Below are 12,648 nucleotides of genomic sequence, written 5' to 3'. Positions count from 1 at the left end.
AACCTTAGCTATTGTTTATTATGCAGTACATATTTCAATTTACCATTTTCTAACTTATCGTTAGTTGTTGTTCATTCTGTACTAAATATCTCAATGTACCAGCTTTTAGCTGATGCTTAGCTGTTCTTCATCCTGTAATACATGTTTACATCTACCAGGTTCTATTTAATCCTTACCTATTGTTTATCATGTACTACATATCTCAGTCTACCAGGTTCTAACTGATTCTTAGCTGTTGTTCATCCTCTGCTACATATTTCAATCCACCAGCTTCTAAATGATCCTTAGTTCTTGTTCATCCTGTACTACATATCCATATCTGCCGGATTCTAACTGATCCTTAGCTATTGTACATACTGTACCTTATATTTTAAACTACTAGGTTCTAACTGAACCTTAGCTATTGTTTATCATGCAGTACATATTTCAATTCACCATTTTCTAACTTATCGTTAGTTGTTGTTCATTCTGTACTAAATATCTCAATGTACCAGCTTTTAGCTGATGCTTAGCTGTTGCTCATCCTGTACCTTATATTTCAAACTACAAGGTTCTAACTGATCCTTTGCTGTTAATCATCCTGTAATTCGTATTTCAATGTATCAGGTTCTGACTGATTTTTAGCTGTTGTTTATCCTGCACTACATATAATAATCTAAGATGTTCTAACTGATCCTTAGATATTGTTTATCATGCACTACATATTTCAATTTACCAGTTTGTAAATGATCTTTAGTTGATTTTCTTCCGGTGTTACAAATCTCAATTTACACGTTTGTAACTGATCCCTAGCTGTTGTTCATCCTGTGCTAGATATGTCAATTTAACAGGTTGTAACTGATCCTTAGGTGTTGTTCATCCAGTATTGAATATCTCTATCTACCAGGTTCTAACTGGCCATTACTACTTGTTGATTCTGTGCTATATATCTACATCTACCTATTTCTAACGGATCGTTAAATGTTGTTTTTTTGTAATACATATCTCAATCTAGCAGGTTGTAACTGATCTTTAGTTGGTATTCGTCCTGTATTACATACCTGAATTTACCAGGTTCTAACTGACATTTAGCTGTGTTTCATCATGTGCTACATATCTCAATTTACCAGGTTTTAACTGATCTTTAGGTGTTGTTCATCCAGAATTGAATATTTCAATCTACCTGGTTGTAACTGATCCTTAGTTTTTGTTTATCTTGTACTACATAAAACAATCTACCAAGTTTTGATTGATTTTTAGGTGTTGTTTATCCTGTACTACATGTCTCAATCTACCAGGTTCTAACTGATCCTTAATTGTTGTTTATCTCCAACAACATATCTACATCTACCAGGTTCTAACTGATCCTTAGTTGATTTTTATCCTGTTATACATTTCCCAATCTATCAGGTTATAACTGATTTTTATCTGTTGTTTATCCTGCACTACATATAACAATCTAACAGGTGCTAACTCATTCTTAGGTGTTGTTCATCCTATACTACATATATCAATCTACCATGTTCTAACTAATCCTTAGTTGTTGTTTTTCTTGTACTACTTATCTCAATCTACCAGGTTCTATTTAATCCTTACCTATTGTTTATCATGTACTACATATCTCAGTCTACCAGGTTCTAACTGATCCTTAGCTGTTGTTCATCATGCACTAAATATTTCAATTTACCATTTTCTAACTGATCCTTAGATATTGTTTATCATGCACTAAATATTTCATTTTACCATTTTCTAACTGATCCTGAGTTTTTGTTCATTCTTTACTAAATATATCAATGTACCAGCTTTTAGCTGAAGCTTAGCTGTTGTTCATCCTGTACTTCATATTTCAATCTACTAGGTTCTAACTGATCCTTAATTCTTGTTCATTCTGTACTACATATCTTCATCAACCATGTTCTATCTAATCCTTAGTTGTTGTTTTTCTTGTACTACATATCTCAATCTACCAGCTTCTAACTGGTTCTTAGCTGTTCTTTATCATGCACTACATATCTCAATCTACCAATTTCTCACTGATCTTTAGATGGTTTTCGTCCGGTATTACATATCTCAATTTACTAGGTTCTAACTGACATTTAGCTGTTGTTCATCACGTGCTACATATTTGAATCTACCAGGTTTTAACTGATCTTTAGGTGTTCTTCATCCAGAATTGAATATTTCAATCTACCTGGTTCCAACTGATACTTAGTTGTTGTTTCTCTGCAACTACATATCTCAATCTAGCAGGTTCTAACTGATCTTTAGGTTTTCTTCATTCTCTATTACATATCTACATTTATTAGGTTCTAACTGAGTTTTAGTTGTTGTTCATTCTGTACTAGATATTTACATCTACAAGGTTCTAACTAATCCTTAGTTGGTGTTCGTCCTGTATTACATATCTCAATCTACCATGTTCTAACTGATCCTTAGTTATTGTTTATCTTGTACCACATATCTCACTCTACCTGGTTCTGACTGATCATTTGTTGTTGGTTATCGTCTACCACTTGTCTACATCTACCAGGTTCTAACTGATCCTTAGTTATGTTTCTCCTGTACTATATTTCCCAATCAACCAGGTTCTAACTGATCCTTATCTTTTGTTCATCCTGAATGATATATTTCAATCTACCAGGTTCTAACTGATCTTCAGCTATTGTTCATCCTGTACTACATATCCACATCTGCCGGTTTCTCACTGATCATTATTTGTTGTTTACCTTGTACTACATATTACAATCTACCAGGTTATGACTGATTTTTAGCTGCTGTTTATCCTGTACTACATATCTCAATCTAACAGGTTCTAACTGATTCTTAGGTGTTGTTCATCCTGTACTACATATCTCAGTCTAACAGGTTCTAACTGATCCTTAGCTGTTGTACATCCTGTGCTACATATCTCAGTCTAACAGGTTCTAACTGATCCTTAGCTGTTGTACATCCTGTACTAGATATCCACATCTACCAGGTTCTAACTGATTCTTAGTTGTTTTTTATCTTTTACTAAATATCTCTATATACCAGCTTCTAACTCATCCTTAGCTGTTGTTTATCCTGTACTTCATATTTCTACCTACCAGGTTCTTACTGATACTTAGTTCTTCTTCATTCTATACTACATATCTACATCTACCAGGTTCTAACTAATCCTTACCTGTTGTTTATCATGCACTACATATCTACATCTACCAGGTTCTAACTAATCCTTACCTGTTGTTTATCATGCACTACATATCTCAATCTACCAGGTTCTAACTGATCCTTAGCTGTTGTTCATCCTGTTCTATATATCTCAATCTACCAGGTTTTAACTGATTTTTAGCTGTTGTGCATCCTGTATGATATATTTCAATCTACCAGGTTCTAACTGATCCTTAACTATTGTTCATCCTTTACTACATATCCACATTTGCCGTTTTCTAACTGATCTTTATTTGTTGTTTATCTTGTACTACTTATCCCAATATACCAGGTTCTGACTGATTTTTAGCTGTTGTTTTTCTTCTACTACCTATCTCAATCTACCAGGTTTTAACAGATCCTTAATTGTTGTTTATCCTGTACTACATTTCCCAATCAATCAGGTTACAACTGATTTTTAGGTGTTGTTTATCCTTCACTATATATATCAATCTACCAGGTTCTAACTGATCCTAAGTTGTTTTTCATTCTGTACTACATATCTCAATGTACCAACTTGTAGCTAATGCTTAGATGTTGTTCATCCTGTACAAGAAGTCTACATCTACCAGTTTCTATTTAACCCTTACCTATTGTTTATCATGCACTACATATCTCAATCTACCATTTTCTAACTGATCCTTAGCTGTTGTTCATCCTGTGCTACATATTTTAATCTACCAGGTTTTAATTGATAATTAGCTGTTGTTCATCCTGTTTGAGACATTTTAATCAACCAGGTTCTAACTGGTCCTTGGCTATTGTTCATCCTGTACTACATATCCACATCCGCCGGTTTGTAACTGATCCTTAGTTGGTGTTTATTATGTACAACATATCTCAATCTACCAGGTTTTGACTGATTCTTAGCTGTGTTTATCCTCTAGTACATATCTGAATCTACCAGGTTCTAACTGATCCTTAATTGTTGTTTTTCTCCAACTGCATGTCTACATCTACCAGGTTCTAACTGGTCTTTAGTTGATGTTTATCCTGTACTACATATAACTATCTAACAGGTTCTAACTCATTCTTAGGTGTTGTTCATCCCGTACTACATATATCAATCTACCAGGTTGTAACTGATCCTTAACTATTGTTTTTCATGCACTACGTATTTCAATTTACCAGTTTTTAACTGATCATTAGTTGTTGTTCATTCTATACTATATATCTCAATGTACCAGCTTCTAGCTGATGCTTAGCTGTTGTTCATCCTGTACTTCATATTTCAATCTACCAGGTTCAAACTGATCCTTAGTTCTTGTTCATTCTGTACTACATATTTATATCTACCATGTTCTAACTAATCCTTAGTTGTTGATTTTCTTGTTCTTAATATCTCAATCTACCAGCTTCTAACTGATCCTTAGCTGTTGTTCATCCAGTATTGAATATCTCAATCTACTTGGTTCTAACTGATCCTTAATTGTTGTTTTTCTTGTACTACATATCTCAATCTTCCAGCTTCTAAATGATTCTTAGCTGTTCTTTATTCTGTACTTCATATATCTACCTGCCAGGTTTTAATGATCCTTAGTTCTTGTTCATTCTATACTACATATCTACATCTACCAGGTTCTAACTAATCTTTTCCTTTTGTTTATCATGCACTACATATCTCTATCTACCAGGTTCTAACTGCTCCTTAGCTGTTGTTCATCCTGTTCTACATATTTCAATCTACCAAGTTTAAACTGATCCTTAACTGTTGTTAATCCTGTGCTACATATCTCAATCTACCAGGTTCTAACTGATCTTTTGTTGATGTTCATCCTGTATTACATATTTTAATCTACCATGTACTAATTGATTCTATGTGTTGTTCATTTTATTGTACATATCTCAATCAACCAGGATGTAACTCATACTTAGCTGTTGTTCATCCTGTAATTCATGTCTACATCTACCAGGTTCTATTTAATCCTTACCTATTCTTTATCATCTACTACATATCTCAGTCTACCAGGTTTTATCTGATCCTTAGCTGTTATTCACCTGTATGATATATTTTAATCAACGAAGTTCTAACTGATCCTTAGCTATTGTTCATCCTGTACTACATATCCACATCTGCCGATTTCTAGCTGATCCTTAGTTGTTGTTTATCTTTTAGTACATATCTCTATCTTCCAGGTTATAACTGATCCTTAGTTTTTGTTCATTTTGTACTACATATCTACATTTATTTGCTTATATTTGAGCCTTAGTGGTTGTTCATTCTGTACTAGATGTCTACATCTAGAAGGTTCTAACTGATCCTTTGTTGGTTTTCGTCCAGGATTACATATGACAATTTTCCAGGTTCTAACTGATTCTTAGGTGTTGTTCATCGTGTACTACATATCTCAATCTACCAGGTTCTAACTGATTCTTAGCAATTGTTTATCATGCACTATATATTTCAATCTCCAATGTTCTAACTAATCCTTAGTTGTTGTTTTTCTTGTACTACATATCTCAATGTACCAGCTTCTAACTCATCCTTTCTTGTTTTTTATGATGCACTACATATCTCAATCTACCAGTTTCTAACTGATCTTTAGTTGATTTTCGTCCGGTATTACATATCTCAATTTACCTTGTTGTAACTGATTTCAAGCTGTTGTTCATACTGTGCTAGATATCTCAATTTACGGGGTTATAACTGATCCTTAGGTGTTTTTCATCCAGTATTGAATACCTGAATCTTCCTGGATCTAACTCATGCTTAGTTGTTGTTTTTCTTTTACTACATATCTCAATCTTCCAGCTTCTATCTGCTCCTTAGCTGTAGTTTATCCTGTACTTGATATTTCAATCTACTATGTTCTTACTGATCCTTAGCTGTTGTTCATTCTGTGCTACATATCTCAATCTACCCTGTTTTAAATGATCCTTAGTTGTTGTTTATTTTTACTATATATCTCTATCTACCAGGTTCTAACTGATCCTTAGTTTTTGTTCATTCAGGACCAAATATCTACATCTACAAGGTTCTAACTGATCCTTAGCTATTGTTCATCCTGTGCTACATTCCTCAATATACCAGGTTTTAACTGATCCTTAGCTGTTGTTCATCCTGTATGATATATTTCAATCTACCAGGTTTTAAGTGATCCTTAGCTGTTGTTCATCCTTTGCTACATATCTCAATCTACCAAGTTCTAACTGGTCCATAGTTGTTGTTCATCCTGTATTACATATTCCAATCTAACATGTTCTAATTGATCCTTAGCAGTTGTTCATTTTATGATACATATCTCAATCTTCCAGGTTCTAACTGATCTTTAGCTGTTGTTAATCCTAAGCTACATATCTCAATATACCAGGTTTTAACTGATCTTTTGTTGGTTTTCGTCCGGTATTACATACCTCAATTTAACAGGTTCTAACTGATCCTTAGCTGTTGTTCATCTTGTGCTACATATCTCAATTTACCAGGTTGTAACTGATCCTTAGGTGTTGTTCATCCAGTATTGAATATATTAATCTACCTGGTTGTAACTGATCCTTAGTTGTTGTTTATCTTTGACTAGATATCTTTTCTACCAGGTTCAAACTGATCATTAGTTCTTGTTTATTCTGTACTTCATATATACATCTACCAAATTCTAACTGATACTTAGCTGTTGTTTTATCCTGTACTTCATATTTCAATCTATTAGGTACTAACTGATCCTTGGTTATTCTTTATCTTGTACTACATAGCTCAATCTACCAGGTTTTAACTGATACTAAATTGTTGTTTATCTCCTACTACATTTCCCAATCTACCAGGTTCTAACAGATCCTTAGCTGTTGTTTTATCCTGTACTTCATATTTCAATCTATTAGGTACTAACTGATCCTTGGTTATTCTTTATCTTGTACTACATAGCCCAATCTATCAGGTTCTAACGGATTTTTAGCTGTTATTTATTCTGTACTACACATCTCAATCTACCAGGTTCTAACTAATCCTTAGTTGTTGTTTAACTTCTACTACATATCACAATGTACCAGCTTCAAACTTATCCTTAGCTGTTATTTATCCTGTATTTTATATTTCAATCTACCAGTTAATTACTGATCCATAGTTGTTGTTTTTCTTCTACAACATATCTCAATTTCCCAGGTTCTAACTAATTTTTAGCTGTTGTTTATCCTATACTACATATCTCAATCTGCCAGGTTCTAACTGATCGCTAGTTGTTGTTAATCTTCTACTGCATATCTCAATTTACCAGTTTCTAACTGATCTTTAGTTGGTGTTCGTCCTGTATGATATATCTCAAACGTCAAGCTTCTAACTGATCCTTTGCTTTTGTTCATCCTGTACTACATGTTTACATCTACCATGTTCTAACTGATCCTTATTGTTGTTTTTCTTGCACTACATATCTAAATCTACCAGGTTCTAACTGATCCTTAGTTGTTCTTTATCCTGTACTACATATCCCAATCTAACAGGTTCTAACTGATTTTTAGCTGTTGTTTATCCTGAACTACATATAACAATCTTTTAGGTTCTAACTGTTTCTTAGGTGGTGTTCATCCTGTTCTACATATCTAAATCTACCAGGTTCTAACTGATCCTTAGTTGTTCTTTATCCTGTACTACATATCCCAATCTACCAGATTCTAACTGATTTTTAGCTGTTGTTTATCGTATACTACAAATCTCATTTCACAAGGTTTTTACTCATCCTTTGTTTGTGTTCGTCCTGTATTACATATCTCAATTTACCAGGTTCAAACTGATCCTTAGTTGTTGTTCATCCTGTATGATATATTTCAATCTCCCAGGTTCTAACTCATCCTTAGCTGTTGTTTATCTTTTACTACATATCTCTATCTACCAGGTTCTATCTGATCCTTACCTGTTGTTTATCCTGTACTTCATATTTCATTCTACCAGGTTCTTAGTTTTTGTTCATTCTGTGCTACATGTCTACATCTACCAGGTTTTGAATCATCATTAGATGTTTTTAATCTTCTACTACATGTCTACACCTACCAGATTCTAACTGATTTTTAGCTGTTGTTTGTCCTGCACTACATATAACGATCTACCAGGTTCTAACTGATCCGTAGTTGTTGTTTATTCTGTACTACATATCTTAATCTAACAGGTTCTAACTGATTTTTAGCTTCTGTTTATCCTGCACTACATATCCCAATCTACCAGTTTCTAACAGATCTTTAGTTGTTGTTCATCCTGTACTACATATTTACATCTATCATTTTCTAACTGATCCTTAGTTGTTGTTTTTCTTGTAATACATAACTCAATTTACCAGGTTCTAGCTGATCCTTTGTTCTTGTTCATTTTTACAACATATATACATTTATTAGTATCTAACTCAGCCTTAGTTGTTGTTCATTCTGTACGAGATATCTACATCTACAAGGTTCTAACTGATTCTTAATTTGTGTTCGTCCTATATTACATATCACAATTTACCAGGTTCTAACTGATCCATAGCTGTTGTTCATCCTGTGCTACATATATCTATTTATCATGTTTTAACTGATCCTTAGCTATTGTTCATCCTGTATGACCTATATCAATCCACCAGCTTCTAACTGTTCCTTAGCTGTTGTTTTTCTTGTACCACATATCTCAATTTACCAGGTTCTGACTAATTTTTAGCTGTTGTTTGTCCTGTTACATATCTCAATCTACCAGGGTCTAACTGATCCTTAGTTATTATGTATCTTCTAGTACATATCTATATCTACCAGATTCTAATTGATCCTTAGATCTTGTTTATTCTGCACTACATATCTACATCTACCAGGTTCTAACTGATCCTTAGCTATTCTATATCATGCACTACATATTTCAATATTACAGGTTCTAACTGATTATCAGTTGTTGTTCTTTCTGTACTACATATCACTATCTACCTCATTCTAACTGATCCTTAGTTCTTATTCAATTTGTACTACATTTTTACATCTACCATGTTCTAACTAAACCTTAGTTGTTGTTTATCTTCTACTACCTGTCTACATCTACCAGGTTCTTACTGATCATTAGTTGTTGTTTATCTTCTACTACATATCTCTGTCTACCAGATTCTAACTGATCCTTAGTTCTTGTTAAATTTGTACTACATATTTATATCTATCATGTTCTAACTAATCTTTAGTTGTTGTTTTTCTTTGGCTACATATCTCAACCTACCAGCTTTTAGCTGATCCTTAGCTGTTGATATGGTGCACTACATATCTCAATCTACCAGTTTCTAACACATCTTTAGTTGGTGTTCGTCCTGTATTACATATCTCAATTTACCAGGTTCTAACTGATACTCAGTTGTTGTTCCTCCTGTACTACATATCACAATCTACCAGGTTTTAACTAATCCTTAGTTGTTGTTCATCCTGTATGATATATTTCAATCTCACAGGTTCTAACTGATTTTTAGTTCTTGTTCATTCTGTAACACATATTAACATCTACCAGGTTCTACCTCATCGTTAGTTGTTGTTGTTTATTTGTACTACATATCTCAATCTACTAGGTTCTAACTGATTCTTATCTGTTGTTTATCCTGCACTACATATCTCAGTCTACCAGGTTCTAACTGATCCTTATCTGTTTTTTATCCTGCACTACATATCTCAGTCTACCAGGTTCTAACTGATCCTCAGCTGTTGGTCACCCTGTACTACATATCAACTCAGAATTAATTTGCGCGTCGTGGACCTGGATCGTCGATAAAATATTTTACTCAAGACTAGATAGAAGATTGAATATTCTTTTGAGTTTTTAAAATTTTCGGATTTTAATAATTATTTATAATAACTATCAGTAATAACTGTTGTTGTAAACTGCATTGTTTTTCTTTTGTATATCAAATTATGTTTGTGTTAAGAAACAACATTGTGTGTATCAATGTTGTTGGCAAATATCATAAATTTAATACATATTAAGATTTAATTGACTTCTAGATTCAAATTAAATTTCTGTCTATTTAATTCGTAATATGTAGACATTCGCGATATAATAAATTGTAGATTTGTCTGAAATAAATTATAATACGTAACAGGATGTATTTATAGCCGTGATTGTAACTAATGGAGGGGTTTAATCGGTCCATTGAAGCTTTAGTAAATCATCAGAAGACTTGAACATCTCGGCGAAGTGCGAATATTTTATGTCAACTCCCTGAAAAAACACAGACGTTATGTTAGCTAATTGTGTGTCAAGAATAATGGTTTGAACCAAGTAAATTCAGGCAATTTTGCAGCGAGCAGATAACAAGAGCTATTAATTACATCTAAATGTAAAGACGCGTAAATGATATCTCTGCCGTAATAACCTGAGTGTGACGTAACATTATATGTTCTACTGGTCTTACAAGAGTCAACTGAATAGTAATGTGTTTTCTTTTCTTTCATAGCAGGTTTATGATGTTAATTTATCGTGTTGTTTATTTATTTTCACCAATTTAGCCTGATTTGAAGGAAGAAGATTTCCCAGATAAGCTTTAGCATTGCAGACATAAAGGTCCACGGCTTCAACATCAATAAACATTTGTGAATCTTCTCAGAGTGTTAGTTTCACAGGCTTTTTAGTTCATGCGCAGCTTTCAGTAGCAGATTTCCACCCAGGTTTATTATTCAGATTGATGTGAGCTGTGAATTAAGTTAGTTCTATGTCTTGGTTATGAATATATATAAATAGTTTATTCGGTTTGTTTTGAATGTTGAGAGCTACTTGCGCTAGCCCTCCCTAATTTATCAGTGAAAGACCATAGGGGAGGTAGATAGTTATCACCACTCACCTTCAACTTTTGGGATACACTTTTCCCAACGAATAGTGAGATTGATTGAACATTGTAAAGCCATTCATGGCTGAAAGGATGAGTATATTGAGTTGAACTGGAATTCGAATCCACGACTCTCATTTTGCAAGTCGAGTGCCCCACCTGCCATGTCGGGCCAGATATTAATGGTACTCAGTCAAGTATATTTTTCCCTTCCGAATATTTTTTGGCCAAACTACAACATTGATACAACGAGTAGTTGGATTTACAGCAATGTAACTTATACTTTTTGTCTCACAAATTGCAAGTTACATCTGTTCATGTTGCATCATTTTTGGATTAGCCGAGTACCATCGTTTCGAGCTGTTTTAGCTCTCATTAGCTCATCTTTAAACATGATAACTTAGAACTTGGTGTATAATTTTTTTTATTTTCATCAACAAATGAAGGTTAAAATAGCTCGAAACTACGACTCTCAGCTGATCTAAAAATCTGTTCATTGTGAACAAATAATATTTCATAGATTGTGAGACAACACAAGTCTCACACCTGTTTATGTTTGCTCTGTTAATGGTGATAAAACATTAAGTATTTTTCTATTTAATAGACTAAGTTAGTATAGCGAGGGATCCTAGCTTAAGAATTAAACCTTTCAAATGTATTTAGCTCAATATTAACAATATTCAATATTTTTTGGTAGACAATCAGAAGGAAAGCACTTTTTTCGAATATGGTTTATTCTTCGACCGCTAGCACTTTATCATCAATATATACAAACTACCCAACCTGGAATTACTGATGAAGTCCATCTCTCACTCCTTTTTAACCAATGTATCTGAAGCATTTGTTCACTTCATTATTTGTGGGTGTATGACTTTGTTACAAAGTTTGTGATAATATATGAATAACGTATCAAATGTAAATAAAATTACTATCAATATTGCAAGTAGAGTTCCCCTCTGAAATTACTTAGAAAATGAATATTTTCATATAATGTTTTTTATTAGTTTTTTACACTGAGTTTTGCATCAGGCAAAAAAAGAACACACATAAATATCTTTAATAAGATACGATATTTAAATGGCCACATATGGATAATTGTGTTTTGCTGATCGTGCTTTGATGACTACGTGTGAAGGTTTGTTTTGCTGACCGGGTTTTGATTACTACATGTGAAATTTTGTGGATCGGGTTTTACTGAGTATATAAGAGCAAGAGTTTTTGCTGGTTGTGTTTTAATTACTACACGTAATATTTGTGTTTTGTGGATTGGGGTCTCCTGACTACATGAATGCAAGTGTGTTTAAACGACCACGTGTGACAAATTGTGTAATGCTCATCGCTTTTCACTACGCACATGAAAATAAGCGTATTAGTTGATCAACATTTGATATTTTCAACCGTAGCTGTTTCTTATGCAATACATGATCTGTTCGGTCAGTTCGGAGTCTCCAAAGCTCAGACATATCGGTTTTAATTTAGGATTACTGGCCAGCTTACAAGACTTCTCTTAAGCAAATGACAGCATTGACTTTCACTTTTATAACGCGCGCATTGCTGAAAGTACGGAGTGTGTTCTATGGCATAATAAGATCTCGAACCTTGGACCTGCCACAGTATGGCATATCAATCGATCGTATGTGGTTTTGCACCTTTTGGTGACTTTCTATATAGTGTGTGTTATGGCATCTCATTTTACTTTAAAGTTTTTGCAGAATTACTGTAATTGCTAACTCCCAAG

Source organism: Tachypleus tridentatus, chromosome 2, assembly GCF_004210375.1.
Source record: "Tachypleus tridentatus isolate NWPU-2018 chromosome 2, ASM421037v1, whole genome shotgun sequence".
NCBI lineage: Eukaryota > Metazoa > Arthropoda > Merostomata > Xiphosura > Limulidae > Tachypleus > Tachypleus tridentatus.
This window is presented reverse-complemented; position numbering follows the sequence as displayed.